The sequence below is a fragment of the Numida meleagris genome, chromosome 2, assembly GCF_002078875.1.
Source record: "Numida meleagris isolate 19003 breed g44 Domestic line chromosome 2, NumMel1.0, whole genome shotgun sequence".
NCBI classification, from domain to species: Eukaryota; Metazoa; Chordata; class Aves; order Galliformes; family Numididae; genus Numida; species Numida meleagris.
Window position 1 is genome coordinate 122,941,579 of NC_034410.1, and position 7,347 is coordinate 122,948,925.

Below are 7,347 nucleotides of genomic sequence, written 5' to 3' on the forward strand. Positions count from 1 at the left end.
TATTGAAAATATATCTACACTGTGATTAAATCCCTTCCATTTTGTATAAATATGAGTTGTCAAGCAGAGCATATTGCAGCACGTTAGAGTACTTCCCTTCATCACGTGAAACAAAATGCCATCAAAGCACAGGAAACAATATACTTAAAAACTTAGCCAGAAGGATGAAAGGTCTGAGTGGCCAAATCTCCAGCCTCAGCTTCTGCGGCTCTAATGGGCTATGTTTATTCTGAGAGAAACACGGCCAAAGATTTTTTGTTCTGTTCATTATACAGGTGTCTTTCACAGCAGCATTACAGCACCTTGAACCTTAGCTGCTTTCCTCTTTTCCTCAGTATCTCTGAGGTGAAAATTCATGAGATGCATTACTTGGGTGGAGAAGTTTACTCAGTGGTAATGCTTGTTAGGCTGCCAGTATTAAAAAAAAAATATATATATATATAATAACCATCAATGGAAGCTGTTCTAAAAAGGCATCCTGTTTTTTCTAGGAACTGCTAGTTTCTAGTTGCAGCCAGGCTTCCTGATGTTTGGGTTTCTAACTTTGACTTCTAGGAGTGTTCTCCGTTTCTCTCTTAGATATGCTGTGAGAATAAGATACGTGGAAGTTAATTCAGTTAGGATAGCTTTTCCAAAGGATTGCTTTACCTAAAGCATTGTATCACGCTTGCTGCATTTGCTGTGGATTAGATGATAGCACTGAATAGTTGTCACTGGGGGAAGCATGTTGTTTCTCAGTTCTCAAATATATACGCATTCAATATATGTATTTAAATTTCCTTTGTTATAATAGTTCCCAAAAGGGAAACTTTGCTTCCTTCAGCACTTCTTTCAGTGAGGAAGATAAGTGTTCAAATACTGTGCATTAAAAAAGGTTGCTTATTATTTAAGCTTTATTACTAATACATGGAAATAATATAACTGTTAGCTGAAGGGATTTTATTTGGATTTATAGAACTTCTAAAGGTGCAATAACCATGCTACATATTTTCTAATAGGCTGGTGGAAAAAAAGTGTTTTGTAGTTCTTGGTTCTTTAATGCTGAATGCATCTCCTAACTATTGCTAAGACTATTTTAATTACTTTCCAGCTGTGTTGAACTGGGACTAAGATGTGTCATAGTAGGTTTTCCTAACAGTCTGTCTAGTATGTGATTATTTAACGATAAGCAGTTCTGAATGAAGGCACCTAGCTGGGTGGTAAAAAAAAGGGCACAGTTTCTGCCAGCTTCCAGTAGCTGATGGATGGACTTCTGCTGAACTTGCCAGAAAGGAGTGGCTTCATTTTACCCTGCTAAGTGCAGAAATCCACAGCAGTGGTAGTAATGTCGGGCTGTTCTCTCTTAAGAGAATGCACTGCTTGGAGCTAGCAGCCTTGGCTTCCCAGTGAACGTATGGAGAGACTGTAGGACCCAGACACACAGGCTGCAGAAACAAGGCCTATACACTGAGTAAGGGACAGCAGAGAGCATCCCACAGTTAAAGGTCCCTAGTTCTCAACACTGTGGGAGTTGTTGGGGGTTGTCATGTTGTCCTTCTGGCCTGTTGTGTAAGTAATTACTAATTTCAGTGTGACGGTTGTTTAATGAAAAATCACAGTTCAGTAGTAGGAGGTGGCTGTAGCTTTTCTCTTACAGTTTTTAAACTGGGATAAAGGTGAGAGACAGAAAAAGGGAGTGCTTGATTATTCCTGCAGCTTTGAGTAAGGCCTAGACTCTGAGGCAGGCCTGGCTTGCACGTCCAGCTGAAGGAGAAGAAAGGAATGTACCTCATGAAAACTTGTTTTTAGGCAACCTGCTCTTGAGAGACAAAGAAAGGGTGTGAAATCTTCCCACTCCTAATGATTTCATGCCAATTAACAAGTAATGACTGGTTAGGAGCAATAGAGGAAAGCAGTAAAGAATCTGAGCAGTACTAACTGAAAACCTATAGGTGCCAAAAAGAGCCCACACTGCATTACAGGATGGTGGGCTCCCATCCTCTAAAAGGTTTATATGGTTATATTTTCATTTAGCTAATACTTCAGAATCATCTGGCTGTGAAGTTCTGTTACCAGTGTGGATTATCTGGTGGGGGTGAGAGCCAAATGGGGGGGCACAGTAGCTCAACTGGTAGAAGAACTTTCTGGATGTTCACTTTTCTCCTTGTGCAACCTGGAAGAGAATGCATGCTTTGTTTGAGGTTACCACAGTGCCTGTTCTGTTGAGCAGAAAAAATGGAAACTGAAATGCTTTTGACAAAGGAAGGCTTTTGTCACCCTGGTGTCACCAAAGTTAGATGCTGCCTTACAAACAGCTCTTTCTGCAAAACAGTGCTGTCTTTGGGGGAATATGGTGCACTTCTAAGGTGCTTGAGCTAATTCTCAAAGCCTGAATTGCACTAGGAAATGTGAAATCACAAATTTGGTGTAAGGAACGAGGATTGGGGTGGGCTGAAGTGTTACAAGAGTAACTGCAGTAAGGCTAAGCACTCTTCCAGGGATGGTTTTGTCAATGCAGACACCGAAATGTTTCAGCTCAAGCAGGTTTAGTACCCTGACATCCCGGTACACCTGTCTACATGCTAGGTGACGTTATAACACTGATAGTTTCTTACTTAAAGGGCATATTAACCCCAATTCTTACAACTCGCAAAACTAGGAAAAAAGTGTACTTCCTATTCTTACCTCCTTTAGAACCTGATCTGGAGACTCATCAAATTTACATTTTCCTCCTCCATCTCTTCATGATGAGATAAGTGGCAACTTGCATGTATCCACCCACACTGCCTGTGGTGGATGCTTCAATTAACTAAAATTCAGCGTAGTTCCTGGGTACCCCCTGGGGACTTGCATGCTAGTGATGAATATCTATTTACAAAATTAGCACAGAATCCTGGCACTTTCAATTTTTTTTAACTAGATAAATAAAGAAGAATGTTGCCCACAATTCTAGAGACAAGGAAGTGAAAGATTCAGTAGAATTTCTAGGGGATGCCCTGAACAGAAGGAAGAGTTTCATGTTTAATGGCAGGACCAGCTGTGTGAATGTTGAGGCACTCCTTTTCAAAATCCTGTCACCTCACATCTGCTTGGCAAAATTTTGGAAAGTCAGTGCTCTGGTATTGCCAACTCCTGTTAATTCTGGTGCTCTGGTTGTGGATTTCCTCTTCTAAATGAGCTGAAGATTTATATTCACCCACCCACGCTTCCTGCTCTCACACAAGGCAGCTGGAGCTTGAGGTACCAAGTAAACATTTCAGTGTGTCATGCTTCACTATTTCTGCTTTTTCTGAAGTAGGCTTAGGTCATATCCTTTTTTAGAAGTTCAATGTAAACATAACACGTAGACAGTATCTGCTGTCAGCTGAAGTAGGTTCTCCTTTGAGCTGTGAGCAAAACCTCAGTTTTGATGAGATGATAAACCTACCTGAGGCTTGCGTACAAACCTTGTTTCTTCAGATGTGAAAACTGATGGCAGATGAAAGGCCAAAGGAAGTGGAGAACCCTTAAGTCAAAAACATATATAGTGAGGCAAAGGTGTGTAGTGTTCAGGAGGGGGGAAAAATATTTGTGTTGATCTTGTGCTGCAACTAAAGCGTAAGAGAGGTTCTGAGAGTCCGAGCTGGGGCGGAGTGGTGCAGACAGTGGTAAAGCAAGAGGTAGGGCATGCTGCTGGCTGGGGGGATATGGAAATGGTAGGGAAACTAGAATGTGGTGATGGTGGTCATCAAAACTTGTTAAGAGGAGGAGTGAGGGGTATAATGGTAAGGAAAGTGATACAGGTCTTCTGCTATTTGGTTTAGGTCTGAAGATTCCAGAATAAGCAGAGTGCAGTCAGTTTGTGATTCAAACGCTAAATGTGGCCAAATGTGGCTGGGGAAGATTCAAGAAATGGGATGGAGCAAGAGAAAGGCAAGGTGTGTGGGAAGGGAAGTGATGGGGAGAAGATAAGGAATTCTCTGTACAAAAAAACTGACGTCAGGAGAGCTGGTTGGGGGTGGAGGTAGGCCTCAGCACTGCCTTCGACTGGTATGTCAGCTATGAGCTGAAGTTGGGAGTGAAATGTGAAATAGGGCCTCAGATTGAGGAATGGTGGTCAGCAGGCAAAGGAATGTGAAGTTGATGGCAAATACACTTTCAGACTACAGGAATTAGTGCAGTGCCACAGGAGAAGCCAGCCCTCGCTGCACCAGCACTGAGAGAAGATGGAGAGTAAGGGCAGGAGAAAAGAGGTGGGTTGTCACAGGTGGAGGTGGACAGAAACAGAACACAAACCTCAGCAGTTAGAGGGAAAAATATCCTGGTGGCCTTGTGCAAGGCAGTGACTTCCCCAGCTGATATGGGAAAGGCAGGAAGTGGAACTGAAATTAAGGATGATGTTCTTGCACAGATGCAGCACCTGGGCCCTGCTCCAGGTGTGTGTGAGTTAATTCAGCCTGTGTGGAACCATGCTCAGTGAAGCTGCTGTGAATGCAAGACTGTACTCTAAAAGCCTTGCTAATAAAAAGTATATTTAGTTTGTATATTGTGTGCATCTCCTTCCTGTGAGCAATGTGAACAAAGATGGTTCTAAAAAAAGCAGACCCACAACCCCTCAACGTTTGTTACACAGAAAAATGCAAGAAAGTGCTGCAGGTAAAGCTTCTGCTTATAGATGTACTTTTGGATTTAAAAAAAAGCATTTTCTCAAATGTGGCTACACACTTCTATGCTTTCAGGTTGTGGTTTGAAGTAGATGAAAGATGTCTGAGTTTGGTTAGTGAATATTTTTTAGTTGCACATTCTAAGTTAACCCCATACATGTTCTCTAAGGAAAAAAAAACTGTTCAGCTGAATATTGAAACCGCAGAGCAGAAACCATCTGTAAAACCGAAGCAGGTGGCAGCAGTTGTTCTGAACTGTACAATGCTCAGTAAATGGCTACTAGTTAGGAAAAGTCACTCTGTAGAGAGAGATGATGCAGGGAAACAAAATGTGAGTACAAATCTCCCTGAGGAGAGGGTAGCTGCCCCAAAGCAGCAGCAGTAATTTCTAATATAGTGGGAGAAACAGGGAAAGGAGTATTCCTACAACTGTCTTTCCCAGCAAAGAAGTAGTTTCAGAGCTGCCTGTGAAAGACTGCGGAGAAATGTTGACACAGAGAAAACATCTCAAGGTTTACAAAGAACTCTCCAAGTACTTCTGTTTGAGTGTTCACCTAGTCACATGATGGGTGAGGTGAGTCCATCGGTTCTATGATGCTAAACTGAAAAAAAAAAAAAAATCAAGGCTGCCATCAGCTGTCTGGGGAACTGGATGTGAGGAACCCTAACTGATATAGTGTGAACATAAGAGCGGTCTCATCTGTGCCTCTGGGGCTGCTCAAATTGCAGCCTGAGTAGCAGAAGACTTGGCTTTTCCATTCTTATATAAGGTCCCATGGTATGTTTTATTGTTTGAGAGTTTCTCAGGAGAAATGCTTTTTCTATTGATTATTTACAAAGGTAAACACAACCTTTGTGAAGGTTCTTGTCCATTGATATTCTGCTTAGTAACAGCCATCAACAAGGTCATCCTCAGCAGCCTGCAAGGACTCAGGTCTATTGGAACAGAGAGTTTTCAACATAAAAACATGGAAATTTTGAGATGAGAAAAATTCACCTTGAGAGTACAACAAGTAGTATTAAGTACACCTCCTTCAGCAAATGCTTCAACAGCTGAAGAACCATCTCTTTAAAGGTGGTGGGGGTTGAGATTTGACTCAGCTGTGATGCAAGTTACAATACCAAAACACCTTACGGTTATCTGCTGAATTCAGAGTTACTGGTCTTGCAGTTTGTGAATCATTTTGGACATGCCTGAGCAAACAATCAAGAATCTGCAAAGAAAAAAAACTGAGGAACAACTTTTTTTTTTTTTTTGAGGAAAAAATATTTTTTGTCTGAGACCAAGTAACCAGGTTGACTTTAGGATAATTGCTACTGACAAACATCGATCTTGGGTATTGTTCTTCAGAGCTGAAACGTGACACAGTGGTTTGAAATAGCCTAGTTCACCTTGCCTGCACGTTCTGAGCTCTGTCAAGAGGCACTAGCTTTGTTAAAGGTTCATTCATATCGCATAAGGAAAGGGATCCCACCATCTTATACACAGCGACAGAGCTACTATCCATCTTCATCATAGCTTTATGTAAGTGAGCAACAAGCCCTGAAGGCTTTTTGCACTGAACTTAAGTATGACAAAGAAAAGCTGATTGATTTATTTCCAGCACCAAAATCTTTTAGAGCAGTAGCACTAATACTTGCTCTACTTAATGAACCACAGGGAAGGCTACCACGAGTTAGGTATTACTACATTTCAGTCTCTTAATGGATTTCTAACTCTTAAGACAATAGCCCTGAAAAAGTGCTTGAGAACTCAATTAACTTCCTTTTCTCCCTCTTGAGACCAGCTCCTTTGGTTTCTCTTGGCCTGAATCTTCAAAACCAGATAACTGATGTTATTTCAAATAGCAACAGCATTCATTTGGCTTCCCTGCCACTCCCTGATCTGGAATTTTCAACCTTTTCTTCTTTCATTGATGGAAAAGCTCCTCCAATCCTAAAAATCAGGGACAAGTCTCTACAAACAATATTTGGACAGCTGTTTCCTACTGACAGATAAATGGAGGATAGAGTAAAGCTAAATTCTCTACTTTATTGAAAATAATGAGTAGTAACTGTCAGCTTGAAGAGGGGAGTGGTTCATGCTTTCCAACCTGAAGCATACTTATTTTCTGTATAGGATTAATTTAACTGAAAAGATCCTGAGTAGCTCGGAGAGTAGAAACAGCCACGTACCTTGAAAGGAACGGCACTTTGCAATTATCAGTTAGCACAAGACAAACATCCAATTCCCTTAACTACAATGTTTTATTGCATTTAAAAAAAAAACCACATGTCTCATTATTGTACTCGTGGAAATCATCAAATCTAGTCTTACTCCCCCTCTGTCTCAAGTCCTACTGAAATGAAAGCAATTCACAAATTTATATTTTTGAGAAATTAATAAGGCTGATTTTCATGTGATACTATAGGCAAGTATATAAACTCTTGTAAGATGACTGTCATCACGTAGCTTTTTAAGAACAATTTGTGTAAGGAAGAAACAACAGCCATTTTCAAACACAGTTCTTTCCTATTTGCAAAGGAAAGGGAAGAGGTGGAGAAAGAAATTATCCCCCCTCTCAAAGAAACAAAAAACAAAATTGAACTGCTTGTTGCTGTTGTAAAATTTTCCTGAGTTTACAGGACTGTTTCTAGCCCAGCTGTAGGATGTTCAAACAAATATTGACTATCTGAATACTGAATACGGGGCAAGATCTCTCATTTCTTAATACTAAGAATTGTT